Source organism: Chenopodium quinoa, unplaced genomic scaffold (genome assembly GCF_001683475.1).
Source record: "Chenopodium quinoa cultivar QQ74 unplaced genomic scaffold, ASM168347v1, whole genome shotgun sequence".
NCBI lineage: Eukaryota > Viridiplantae > Streptophyta > Magnoliopsida > Caryophyllales > Amaranthaceae > Chenopodium > Chenopodium quinoa.
The window spans coordinates 2,732,477-2,746,505 of NW_018745684.1; the positions used below are offsets into that span (position 1 = coordinate 2,732,477).

At 36.9% G+C, this 14,029-nt stretch overlaps 1 long non-coding RNA gene across 2 annotated transcripts; it reads left to right on the forward strand.

The window, feature by feature from the left end:
• Nucleotides 1–5,748: 5,748 nt before the first annotated feature.
• On the forward strand, nucleotides 5,749–13,554 carry LOC110717679. 2 transcript variants are annotated; one of them, XR_002510768.1, is made up of 3 exons: nucleotides 5,749–6,719; nucleotides 12,084–12,260; nucleotides 13,029–13,554. It is a non-coding gene; the product is annotated as an uncharacterized LOC110717679 (long non-coding RNA). The 2 variants fall into 2 exon arrangements; XR_002510767.1 differs by lacking the exon at nucleotides 5,749–6,719 and adding an exon at nucleotides 10,704–11,317 and having other exon boundaries at nucleotides 13,029–13,553.
• The last annotated feature ends 475 nt before the right edge of the window (nucleotides 13,555–14,029 follow it).

Consider the following 14,029-nt stretch of genomic DNA (forward strand, 5'->3'; position numbering starts at 1 on the left):
GTATTCTTGGCTCCGTTATTTAATACTCTCCATCATATTTCAACCTTCTAAATTATAGCTTATTCTCCCTTAATTAAAAAGTCTCACATTCTTGTGTAACTATTTTAAGTAAAGAGAACACGAAATAAAAAGGAATATAATTATTATAAAGATATTATATAAGATTAGGAATAATATATTATTATAGTTGTATTATACAAATATTCCAAAAATAAACAATTTTTGCTAAAAAGAGAGGGGGAAGTTTTGGAGGGAAAAACAACACCAGGAAGTGACACGTGTTATTCCTAGTGTCTGTTATAGTATTATGTTATTGATGATTAAGCAATTGATACGAATACAACAAAAATATATCCACTAGCTTTGTTTGGTACTCCCTCCGTCCTTAACTTTTTGCCCTATTGCAAAAATATGGGTCAAACTTTAAAATCTTTGACTCTAAACTACTCATAATCTATCAAAAAAATACATATTACGTGAGATCTTGTTATATTCGTCTTATTGTATATTTTATTAATATCAATTTTTAATAACTTATGCACATAAAAATGAAAATAAAATCATTTAAAGACGCATGTCAAAAACCGCAAAAAATCAAATGGGACAAAGTTTTAAAAATGGAGGAATATTGTTTAAGCAATTGAAACGAATACAACAGAAATATATCCACTTCTCTTACTTTTTCTATGGGTATTTTGATAGAGAATACTTTGTACACAAATACACAATAGGACATATCAATACTATTATTTTAAATTAGGATGTTAGAAGGATACTTGTCCTCCTCCTATTTTCTGTTTTAAAATAATTTTAAAATTAGAAATAATAAGTCTCTTTTATCCCAATCCCCTAATCATATCTATCCAAGAAAACAATTAATTGGATAAAAAAAAAACCTTTTCTTTCCCAACTCCCTAATCATGCCTATATATTCAGGAAAATCATTTTTTTTACATCAAAAAAAATATATGTATTAAAATAGAAATTCAATCAAACAACTCTTCCATCCCAATCCCCTAATCATGCCTGTTCAAGAAAATATTTTATTGGATCAAAAAAAAATTATTAAAACAAAAATTCAGTAAAACATCTCACCCATCCAAATTTACAAATTTATTAATCATGTCGTTTCAAAATACATTTGTAGAATTATTACTAGTATTAGATTTTTATTCTATCTTACAACCAAAAAAAATAGCAAAATCAATCCTTTAACAACAACAACCCAAAAAAAAAAAAAAGAAAAAGCCTTTAATTTATAAAACAATCCATTCTTATTCTAATCATCTCACTCACTAACTCATACTCTATACATCAATTTCTCTTCATTTAACGCTCCATTCAAATAAAAATTAATAATAACGCTTCATTATGCTTAAAAAAAAACACTTCATTAAAATCTATACTAAAATACCAATGGAGTGTTTAAACATCGCCCACAAAATTCTATATAAAGCCCACAATTATTTTTAGTTTGACACTTTTGCCCTTTTTCTAATTTTTACCGAAAACGTTATTCTCTCTATAAAAAAATATGGAGTCGGAATGGATCGCCGAGGGACGCCGGAGAGTCGAGGGACACCGGAGAGCCGTCATCGTCGCCGGAAAGCGAGGTACCTTGCTTGTTGTAGTTACGAAATGTTGGCTGGCGGATGGCCGGAACGCCACCACCGCCCATTTCGAATTTTTTTTTTAAATTTTATTTAAAGATTTTTTTTTTTTTTGGTTTTTTAACTTTGATAAATTTGAAATTAAATATGTGTTAATAATTTCAAAAAAACATAAAATTATGGTTTAATTTGAAATTATGTTTTAAATATGTGTTAATAAAATTATGTTTTAATTTTGTATGTGTAAATTAAATATGTGTTAATAATTTCAATAAAAAAATAAAATTATGTTTTAATTTTGTATTTGTATGAATAATTTTATACATAATTATGTGTTAATTTTGTACGTGTATGAATACTTTTATACATAATTATTTGTTAATTTAGAAATTAAATGTATTATGCGTTAAATATAGAAATGAAATTTACAAATAAAAAATTTAAAAATTACTTATGTGTTAATTTTGTGTTAAATGTATTAATTAATCTTTATATAATTCTATGTATTTAAAATTATTTAATTGTTGTAGGATTTTGGTGGAGACGGTGTTGATTACAATGATATTTTTGTACATGATGGTCCCTTCGAAGATGTTCAACAAGCGATTGATTAGACAAAACAGGTTGCAATTAGATCTGGTTTTTGTTTAGTAGTCGCATCTCATAAATCTCAGCGGGATGGTAAAATGGATCGCATTTTAAGATGCGACCGTTATCGCAAAAGGGAGGAACGAAATTTCAGTACAGCGATTCGGTTTGATACAAAGCGGAAAGGTTGTGGGTGTGAGTTTAGAGTAAAGGTACGACAACACCAAAGTCGTGACGGTTGGGAAGTGAAGGGTTACTCTAAATGGAGGTATCATAACCATGAGATGATAGTGTATGAAGTGGGTCATCGACAGTTAAGTGGCCTAAGTCCTGCTGCAAAACTAGTTGTCAAAGAAATGAGTGATGCTCAAGTGAAGACCGCTAAAATATTAGCATTTGTGTTAGAGAAATTTCCTGAAGACCAGCCAAACCGAAGACACATCTACAACGTCAGACAGAAACTGAGGTTTGAACGGTCAGAGGGAAGGAACCTTATTCAGCAACTTCTACATTAGGCACAAGCACGTGGTTACCTGTTCTGGTTTAATTCTGATGAAGAGACATCGGAGGTGACTCATTTATTCCTTGTGCATCCTGATTGTGGTGATATGATCAAGTCTTGGCCATCCGTGATTTTGATTGATTCAACATACAAGACAAACAAGTACAAGTTCCCACTGGTTGAGATGGTTGGGATGGCTCCAACGAACCAAAACTTTCTGATTGGTTATGTAGTCATCAAGGATGAGACGGCTGCGAGTTATTATTGGGTGTTGGAGAAGTTAAGAAACTACATCGGCCCAAATGTTCAGCCATCGTCAGTGATTGTGAGGGAGGTCTCTTCGCCCCTATAACGGAGTTGTTTCCGGAGTCGAGCCATTTACTGTGCACATGGCACATCAACAACTGTGTGAAAGTCAAAGCCTACAACCTTTTCAACAAAAGTTTAGATTCAGCAGAGAGATTGGTAAAAGGTAAGTGGCGGAAGATCCTGCAAGCTACTACAGAGGCAGAGTACGATCGAGCCTTGGATAACTTCAAGGATGCGTACCAATGGTGCCCGGCAATGGTAAACTATGTGATGCAGCAGTGGATACCTCAAAGGGAAAGGTTTGTCAAATATTGGACAAACCAAGTTCTTCATTTTTGAAACACTACAACATGTAGAGTTGAGAGCGCTCATAGAGCTTTGAAGGACTGGATTGATTCTTCCACCTCTGCTCTGGATACACTGTTCGAGAGAATAAACAAGGCTATTGATACTCAGAAGAACGACATCAAGAACTCTCTTGAGGACTCTAGACGGCGACATGGCATGATGTATTGCCACACTATTGCTTGGGGTTGATTCTGAGCAAGCACAACAGGATGAAGGAGTTGGGTGATGAAGTGGCTATTCGGTGCGGATGCTATATCAATGACTTATGGACTACCTTGTGCATACACCATTCACCGCGTAATTACGCAAGATAGGGCGTCGTTACATGTTGATCAGGTTCATCCATTCTGGCGGATGCTCGTTATTGGAGAGCATGTTGTTCCACAAACGGTCCACCGTGAACAGGAGGAGTTTGAGCAATTTCGTTCGATGTTTGACTGAGTGTCCTCCAGTCACTCTTCAATCATTCGTGATGCTATCCACGTACTTCATGACATGTTCAACACGTCATGCTTGGATCACGAGGAACCTAAAGGGGTCAAGCGACCTAGAGGTCGACAACCACGGCGGAACATGAGTGCGTTTGAGTACATTCGTGGCCGTGGTCGTTCATCGTCATCCAGTCGTAGCCAACCTTCTTCGTCGGTGAATATGCCCAGCACCGGTATAGTACTTTACTTTAATTTACTTTTTAGATTTAGAATGTTTGTTTGGTTTAGTGCTGACTTTTTAATTGTGTTTATTGAAATGTGCAACAGGAAGAATGGATATTGATCAGTTTCCATATAAGGACAGGATCCCTAACATCATCATGGAATTCTTGGACGGGTGGAATGATGTGGTTGCAGATGGTAACTGCGGATTCCAGGTCGTGGCTGATGTGTTTCAGATGGGTGAAGACAACTATGGTTTAGTGCGTCAGTTGATGTACAGTGAAATCGCCTCAAACCGAGATGTTTATTGCCATGTGCACGGCTAAGACTTGGATAGTTCCCTGCAGCGTATCCGGTGGGGAAAAGGACCTTCACTACTAGAAAAATGCCATTTTCTGACGGACTATTTCCGACGGATAGAAATTTCCGTCGAAAAAATCAGAAATTCCGACGGAATTTTTTTCTGTTGGACATTTACGACGGAATTGTGACGGGAAAAAAAATCCGTCGGAACATATGGCTATGCCGACGGAATATTCCGTCGGAAAGTCTATTTTCCGGCGGAATTAAAATTTGTCAGAAATTTCTGACGGAATATTCCGTTGGAAAGTTTATTTTCCGATGGAATTAGAATCCGTCGGAATATTCTGACAGAATAATCCGTCGGAAATACCAAATATTCCGACGGATTTTTATTCCGTCGGAACCTAATTTTAAAAAAAAATCGGGAGAACCCTAACTTTTTCCACTTCTCTTTCTTTCCTCTCTCTCCGCCACTTTCTTTCCACTTCTCTTTCTTTCCTCTTTCTCCATTCTCTTTCTCTCTCCTTCATTCTCCTCTCTGGATTTCTCCTTCATTCTCCCTCATTCTCCTTCATTCTCTTTCTTTGGATTTCCTCTTTCTCCTTTATTCTCTTTTCGTCAACCTCAACAACAAAAACAACCCCATTCTCCCTCCTCTTTTCGTCAACCTCTCCTTCATTCTCTTCCGCTTTCTCGATCTTCCTCTCCTTCATTCTCCCTCCTTTTTTCGTCAACCTCAACAACAACAACAATCTCAACAACAACAACAACCGTCAACAACAACAACAACCTCAACAACAACAACAACAACAACCGTCAATAACAACAACAACAGTCAACAATAACAACAACAACAACGCGTCAAGCACCGTCACCGTTTGTAATTTTATTTTTTTTGATATGTTAGTTATTAATTTTACGATTGTAATGTAAGTTTGTTTGTAATTTTATTAATTATTTTTTCCATTTTGTTTCGATTTCGATTTTTTGTGCTTTTCGATTTCGATTTTATTAATTATTACTCGATTTTTTTTTGCGATTTTGTTTTGATTGGTGGTGGGTGGGTTTGGTTGGTGGTGGGGTGGGTTCGGTTTGGTTAGGATTAGGGTTAGGTGGGGTGGGTTCAGTTTGGTTATGGTTAGGAGGGGTGGGTTCGTGGGTGGGTCTGGTCGGGGGGTGGTTGGGTGGGTCTGGTCAGGGGCTAGCTGGTTGGCTGTGTGGGGGGGGGGGTCTGGTCAGGGGCTAGCTGGTTGGGTGGGTGGGGGGGTCTGGTGAGGGGCTGGCTGGTTGGGTGGGTGGGAGGTTTGAACAAGGTGGGTATGGTGGATGGTGGCTGGTTATACGGTTGTGGTGGGTGGTGGTGGGTCTGGTCAGGGGCTGGTTGGTTGGGTGTGTGGGGGGGGAGGTTTGAACAGGGTGGGTAGGGTGGGTGGTAGTGGGTGGTTATATGGTGGGTGGTTTCGGTGGGGTGGGGCTGGTTTTTTTTTTTTATTGAATTTTCCGACGGAAAATTCCTCTTCCGACGGAAAATTCCTCTTCCGATGAATTATTCCGAGGAAAAATCCGTCGGAAAGTTGCGATGGACTGACGTGGAAAGTCAAATCCTCCTACGATGGAAATAAATTCCGTCGGAAAAGTGTTTTCGACGGAATTTCCCTCGGAAAACCCCAATTTTCCGACGAAGAGTTTTCCGGCAGAACCTTTCCGACGGATTTTTCGCTTATTCCGACGGAAAAATTCCGTTGGAAATCAGCTGTTTTCTAGTAGTGCTTGCGGTCAATATCATTGGTTTGATGCGCTACTTGATCTGTTTGCCGTTGTAAACATCTACAAGTGTGCAGCCATGCATTCCGGACTTGGTTTGCATTGTCGAGCTTATTATCCATGTACCACGGTTCTCCCTTGGTGTTCGCGTGCGACCGTCACCACATGATATGTTCATTTTAGATAGTGATTTACTCCCATCCCTCGGTCATTTTTAGGAGTATTATTGGCTCTTTGGAGTCTCTTTTATTACTAATATGTGTTTTCTAGTGTTTTTGTAGTTTTAGTACTGTTTTATAGAAAATTGCAGATTTGGAGCATTTTCCCGGACTTATGATAGGCCACTACGAGCATTGGAGAATTCTGACCGTATTTCATAGCCCAAGACCGGTTGGAGTCATCAAATCGGTGATTAAGGGTTTGGTATAGAAGAGATCGAGGCAATGGACCAAGTGTTCAAGAACCAAGGTGGAAAACCCAGAATTGGGCCAAAAGAATTAGCCCAAAAGTTAAGGTCCAGCTTGCCCAAAAGCTCCGCCCGACCGGGCAAGCCCTCGCCCTGTGTCGCGCCCGACCGAGCGCGAGTGAAGATTAAAGGCTTAAAAAAGGCGGGCCCGGCCGGGCGAAGCTCCGCCCGACCAGGTGCGTGTTTCTGGAGAGTTTAATGATTTATTTTGTTTTATCTTTTTAGTTTAATATAAATACGTTTTATTTTAGGAAGTTAACAACGTTTTTTTTTCATTCACTTACTTAGAATTTCGGATTTAGTTTTAGTTTTTGTTAATAATCTTACATTCTCTCACGACACCTTGGAGTTTTATGCAATTCATTATTTCCATTAATTTTGGTAACGATTCCTTTCCTTTCATTTTCAGCAATTAATTTCTTTGATTAATTATGTCTTGCTTAATTGATTTAAATAATTTAGATTTAATTATGTGTGAATAGTTTAATTCTAGGGTTTGTGGGGATCCATAAAATACGAAGGGGTAATTTATTATTGTTGATTGTTAATGTTTTTGATTGATTTCCTATTGATTGATTTAATGCTATGCAATTAGATTAGGTCTGGTTTAATTGTATGAGTTATGCAATATTGATTCGAGATTCGAGAGATGAGAATTGATGCTTAGGATTAGTTTCAATAGACAGGTTAATTTATAAATGGTTAAGTCAAGATTCGAGAGATGCGATTTAATACCGGTAGATTAATTCTGTGATTGTAATACGTAGCGAAAGCCCTTTATGATCTGATTAATCTATGCATTGATGATTGATTATTATGTTTTACCCTGGAATATTATTTATTGGTGAACCTATACCCTAGGCCTTTTATTATTGATTTCCAACTTTAATTCAATTCGCCTTAGTTTGATTATTTTCCTTTAGTTAGTTTTTATAAAAACAAATTGGTTACTTGATAATTTAGATTATATTAAATAATTAGGAATAGAAAGACTTGTTTCCCTGTGGATTCGACCCTACTTCCCTATCTATTTTAGCTAGTGGTTTTAGGAATTACTTTTGATTAGGTGATACGACTTCAGCCTGTCACCACACCGGTAAAAGAGTTAGCTATTGCATTTTTGGGGCCGTCATACAGACATTTCATCCGATCGGACCTGTCATCCGATATTCCGGTGCCACCGATCATTCCTCGGTGGTACACCATTCGCACACCAAGCGTAGAGGGTTGGGATGTGTTGTATCATGACCGCATCCACCACTGGAACAACCTAGCTGCCTTTTTTTAGTTTTTCACGCGTATACCTTTTCTATGTAACCTTGTATTTTTATTGCTATTTTTATTCCATTTATTTATTTTACGTATTCTAATTTTGACTAAATTTATATCTTTCATGCACACTAATTAGTATTTGCGCGTTACAAACTAAAAAGATAATGTCAAAATTTAAAAACTTAAAATAATAATGTCAAATGTTACAAACTAAAAAGATAATGTCAAATTTTACAAACTATTATGATAATGTACAAAATGTTCTACAAATAAACTGCCCACAGATCAGTATTCCCTCTGTGACGCCCACTGCCACTGCTCAAGGGCCCGTTCCAGATCATCAATAACAACTTTGCTTGATGCAGTCGTCATGTTGTCCCTCTCCTGAAAGAGTCTTTGTCCCAGCTGCGTCATCTTTCCCATCCACTACACACAACGTTAAACATAAAATTCAATATCGATGTATTATTAAAAAAAAACCACACAACAATAAATGTTTTATGAGACATACCGCATCCACGGCAGTGGGCGGTGGCACATCATCATCAACGGCGTCGTCGCCATGGTGGAGGTCTCTGATCAACCTCGGGTGCGAATACCGGTTGTACCGTTCCATGTAGTGCTGGTCACACATGCCAGTCACTCCAGTTGGCGGCCACTACAACTCCGCAGTCCATAGGCGGGCAACCATCGAAAACTGCTCCCACGTGGCAATCATGCTTTCCGGCCATTGGACGACGTACTCCTTCGACGACGCAGATCGGACCGCCTTACTGGGCCATGCTGGTGGATGAGGGACAAGTTGGACAAATCCAAGCAGGCGAAGACAGCGCTGGGGCATGTACACCTCTACGATCTCACGATACTGAATCAGTCCCGTGTAGAGGTTCTTGGGTACCATATTACTAGGGTTCTGGCCAAAAGGCATCTAGTTCACCTGCACATTTTTCAAATTAGTAAAATTCATATAATAAATGCATTAAATACAAAATTAGAAATAATTTATACACTTTACCTCTAAGGGGGACATCCTGTCAAGCAATAACCGTATCGATCGGAGGCGGTCAACGAACTTCTTCTCGAACCGCGGACTCCACGCAGAGGCACGTGCCATCCCATCCCCAATAGGAACCGGGTCGTAGTGTGGTCGAAATGCAGGAAAATACTCGTATATCCAGGTTTGTAATAATGTCAGACATCCAGTGATACCTGCCGTGTTAGCCGGACTCGAGAATCCTAACTGGCGATACAGATACGCCAACGTAACCGACCCCCAAGAATACTGGCCTACTCTGTCAGGCTCACACGCGTCAACTATGTCGCGTGGCCTGAGCTTGTTTCCGCTCTTATCCGGAAACAAGGTACACCCGAGGAGAAGAAAAACATATGCAGCCGGTTGTGTGTCATGCGTCCTACGTGCAGTGGGGTGCAAACATCGCTTCAAAACGGCTGGGATCTTCACACCGCCGTGATCCCAAACACCAAGCGCCGCAGTGTACAGCGCAACCCTATCCACGCCAACAGCTCCGCTAGTAAATCTGTCTGATTCGCATCAGTCACAACAGAAAGTCGTTTTCCCTCTACGGGAATCCCAAGGATGGCCTCGACGTCATGCAACATGATCGTCATATCACCGAACAGAAGGTGGAAAGAGTTCGTATCCGGCTGCCATCGCTCAACGAAAGCCGTGATCAGCGTTGAGTCAATCCTATCGTGCATGGTGGCAGGAAGGTGACTCACTCTAGTGCCCCTCAATTGGCCGACCATCTCGCTCTCCTCCGGCCAAGCCTCATCCCATCTACACAAAAAGTTACAAGTCTTTTCCCGGGTTTGGCATTTCAAAATGCCCGTATCCAAACCCCTCTCCTGGTCCTCCCAGGTCCTAGAAATCTAGGAATCACGCTTCCGTCTACAGGTTCCCTAGCCATTTCACCCCTCACCACCCAAGAATCATTGACGACCCTCGACCGTTTTCTGCTTATCGCAGACACAGTGGACGCAGATGATGTGCCAGATCTACTAACAAATCTACCATCTCTACCCTTACGCACATCTACCCCATGCGTTTCATACATATCATCAAGCCTCTGACTAAATGGACTGTAATCATCATATGGTCCACTCTGATCGTCCACATCCTCCTCTGCATCCTCCTCCTCACCATCATCATCTTCATCCTCCTCAGGATGGTGAATCCGTTCTCTGCGAGCTGGGGCCGAAATACCACGTGATCTAACGTGTCTGGGCCCCGAGCTCTCCATTGAGTAGTTTCTACTTCTAATAAAATCAATACTCTTCCCTGCACCAGGTCGAAAATGCGATACCTAACTCCATTAAAAAAATTAAAGTATATATTAACATAAAAAAAAAATTACAAAAAAAATAACTAACCAAAATAAATCAAATAAACAAAAAAAATACTACCAAATTGACATAAATAAAAAAATAACAGAACACTGAAAAAAAAATATAAAAAAAAATACACAAAAAAGGAAAAAAAATAACCAAAAACATACAAAATATATATAAACAAAAGAAAACTTTTAAAAAAAAATAACTAACCAAAAAAAATATCAAATAAACAAAAAATATACTAACACATTGACATAAAAAAAATAACAAAACACTGCAAAAAAAAAAACAAAAAAAAAAAGAAAAAAATTACCAAACCATACAAAATAAATATAAACATAAAAAAAATTACCAAAAAAAATAAATAAAATACAACAGAATTGGAAACAAAAAATATAAAAACAAACAAAAAACATACAAATAATTGAAAAGGAAATATAAACAGAAAAAAAATACAACAAATTTGAAAAAAAAAATAAACAAAAAAAATATACAAAAAATTGAAGAAAAAAATAAACATAAACCAAAACAAAAAAAAAATTCTAAAAAAAAAAGAAAAAAAACAGTAACTGAAAAATAAAATAAAAATACACATAAACAAATAAAAAAAAGAAAAAAAATGGAGGGGCGTCCCAGCCAGATATCAATCCCACGGCGGCGGCGGCTGGGCAGAAAAAAAATAACTAACCATCGTGGCCCTGGCGTCCGACCAGATACCTCTGCCGTGGGAATGACATCTGGCTTGGCGGCCGCCACCGTGGCCAGGCGTCCTGCCCATTCGCGGTTTTTTTTTATTTTTTATTTTTTTTTTAAAAAAAACACCTTGCCATCGTGTGACCGCCTCTGTCGCTGCCAATTTCTTGCCTTGCCGTCTCGACATTGTCGTAGTTTGAATATTTTTTTTAGAGAGAAGTGAGAGTAGAGAGGAGAGAGTAGATGAGTTTTTTTAAAATAAATAAGGGTAAAAGTGTTAATTCACCTAATTTTGATGGGCTTTATGTAGAGATTTACGGGCGATGTTTAGCGGTAACGTTCCCGTTCAATTTCTCTTTTCAATAGTTCTTTATAAAGGATTGATTCCCCAATTCGTCACTGTTAATTGTTAAATCCTCTTTCCCTCTATTCCAGAGATCTCTCCGATTTTTTCAAGGTTAGTTGTTATTTTCCTTCCCCTTAATATCTCAAATTTTAAGTAAATTTTAATTTTAATGTCTAAAGTTTTCAACTCCTTTATGTGTTCTTTGAACTCTAAAATTGGGGTTGATGGGCGAATTGAATTTTCAGTTTTTATGTAATATTCTATACTTATTTTGCCGTTATTTTGATTAATTTCAAGTTGAATTGAAGGTGTGTTTTTGTATCATTTGTGGTAATCATTTTTTCAAATGTATATTCATATGCCAATTGTGCAAATAAATGTAATTTTGATGAATTAATTGATTGTTTTTAATTGTGGTTAAGTTGAATTGAAGGTGTGTTTTTGTATAATCTCTTGGTAGTGATTTTTTTTCGAATGCATATTCATATTCCAATTACGCAATTAAATTTAGTTTTGATGAATTTGTTGATTTTTTTTAATGGTGGTTTTCTGAATTATGTTGGAAGCAAACGGATGCAGTTTGTGGTGATAGTGCCCTGTTTATTTAACTTTGAAACTTTCTGCATCTTTGAAATTCAACGGAAAAATAATTAAATCTCTTAATCTTCAATCAAATCTTCAATCAAATTTCCTCATGCTGTCATGCATGTGTTGATTTATTGTTTCCAGATTGCCAGATATATTAGTAAAAGTCAGTAAGATAATAATTTCATAACCAAATTTTAAAGTACGGACAATTTCCTGATCTCACGGATATTAGTATGGATTTTCAAGATTTTATTTTTCTTTAATTTTGAGTGTTTTGTTTGGGTTTCAGTTTTGTTAGATGGGTTATGAATCGCTGCTATTAATCACAGTATATCATCAATTGTGGGCTTACTTACTGATCCAAATATTGGTGATGAACACAAGAATTTGCTGAAAGAGTTTATTGACAACTGAGTGAATGACAATTAGGAGCAAAGGTGAAGGAAGAATAACTAATGCAAATATGGTCAGTTCTCAGCTGTGGAAATAATGTGAAATCAGCAAGTTATATATTGATGTGTAACTTTTAAATTTCGTTTTTACTTCTTAAGTTTTAGATATATCTAAGCATTGTAAAACCATGGCAGGAACTAAATACAAGAACATGACATTTAAGATCGATAACACTACACGTGTTTGCTTTGCAAAGGAGTCAAATTTGCCATTTTATGTGATTAGTCGTAACCACTTATGTTGTAAACCATGCAATTATTGAACACTAGGATCTACTAAGTTTTGATCCATTCACTGTTTTAAGCCATTGAAATCACTGTCAATGCAAATTGTTAATAAAGAAGATCTAGAATACATTTGTGAGATATTGAATATTGCTTCTTTTTTTCTTTTTTCAGATGAATTTATTTGTTTTTCATAAATCTGCTATGCTTTAGGTCCTGCAATCTGAAAAGTTGTTCAATGTTATTCACATGCTCTTACTCTATTTTCCAAGTGATATCTTAACGTCATTTTGCATGTCAAGATAATTATAAATATACTTAATCTGTTTCTATCAATGGATAGAACTTCTGTAGTGTGATTCATCCATACCTCTCAATGCTTTCTATACCAATTATTGAGTTTTGTAGTTAACTAATAATGCTACATTTTGTATTTTTCATAGTTGAGTGATAGGAGCAGGTTGATTGGGCTTTTAGATATAAGTTTAGGTAAAAAAATTTGCCTGCAATTCTTAGTCTTATGTTTATAATGCTAATGCCAAGCATTTTAAGTGCAGGTGAATAATATGTCAACAACAATTTAACGACTTCGACTACATGTTAGAAGAGTAAAATGTGCTGAACTTTTTGACGAAATGGGTGGTAATCTGAGTTTTCGGCTACAGATAATGGCAATATAGGAATGGATGGATATGAGGCGAAATGTATTTCAATATGTAGTTTATAGCAACTTACAAAGGTGCCATAAACCCCAAGGGTCCTCAACTGCCCGTCATTCACGGAAAATACATCCACATCTAAGATTGTACCTATTTCTTTGACATTGTAAAAATATTGGATTTCCAATACTGTAAAAGTATTCTTGCTACAATCGGTTACTATGTTTTAGGATTTTTTTAAAGGTTTAGATTGATTTCTTGCATTACGTTTATTTTTATTTTAATTGTTTCTTTGATTCAGTTGAAGGATTTCTTGTGACTATTACGAGTACTACTATGAGCAATTTGTTTTCTGTTAATGTTGATGTGATTTTTTCAAAAAATCAGTGGCCGATCGAACTCCATTGTTTGCCAGTGATGATAACGTCGATGATTGTTTGGTTAGACGTGTCTTTTGTTGTGTGTTTAAAGCGCGTCTCGCGTTTTCTTTGGTGGCAAAGGAGATCATATCAAAAAATTGTCGGTTATACTTAAAAATGAAAAAAGTGTCGGTATTTAATGTCCACATCAACAAAGAAAGAGTCGAATAAAGCAACAAGTGTTTTTTTAATGTAGTAGTACTCGTATCAACCAAGGAAATTTGACCATGACGCGTTATTAATAATGGATCTATACCCAAATTTATACTCTTCGACTCTTAGTACAAGTACTAATTTTTAATCCGGTGTTTTTTTTTTGACTTGTTATACTGTATGATCAAGGTTATTGATTCAAAAATTATTTATTTAGGGGTTACTCAATTAGTCAAGGGTTACTTAGTTGATTAGCGCGTAATTTGTGTGAGAGTAACCCCTAATCGACCGAATAACTCATAAATAAATAATCTCTAATCAACCGAG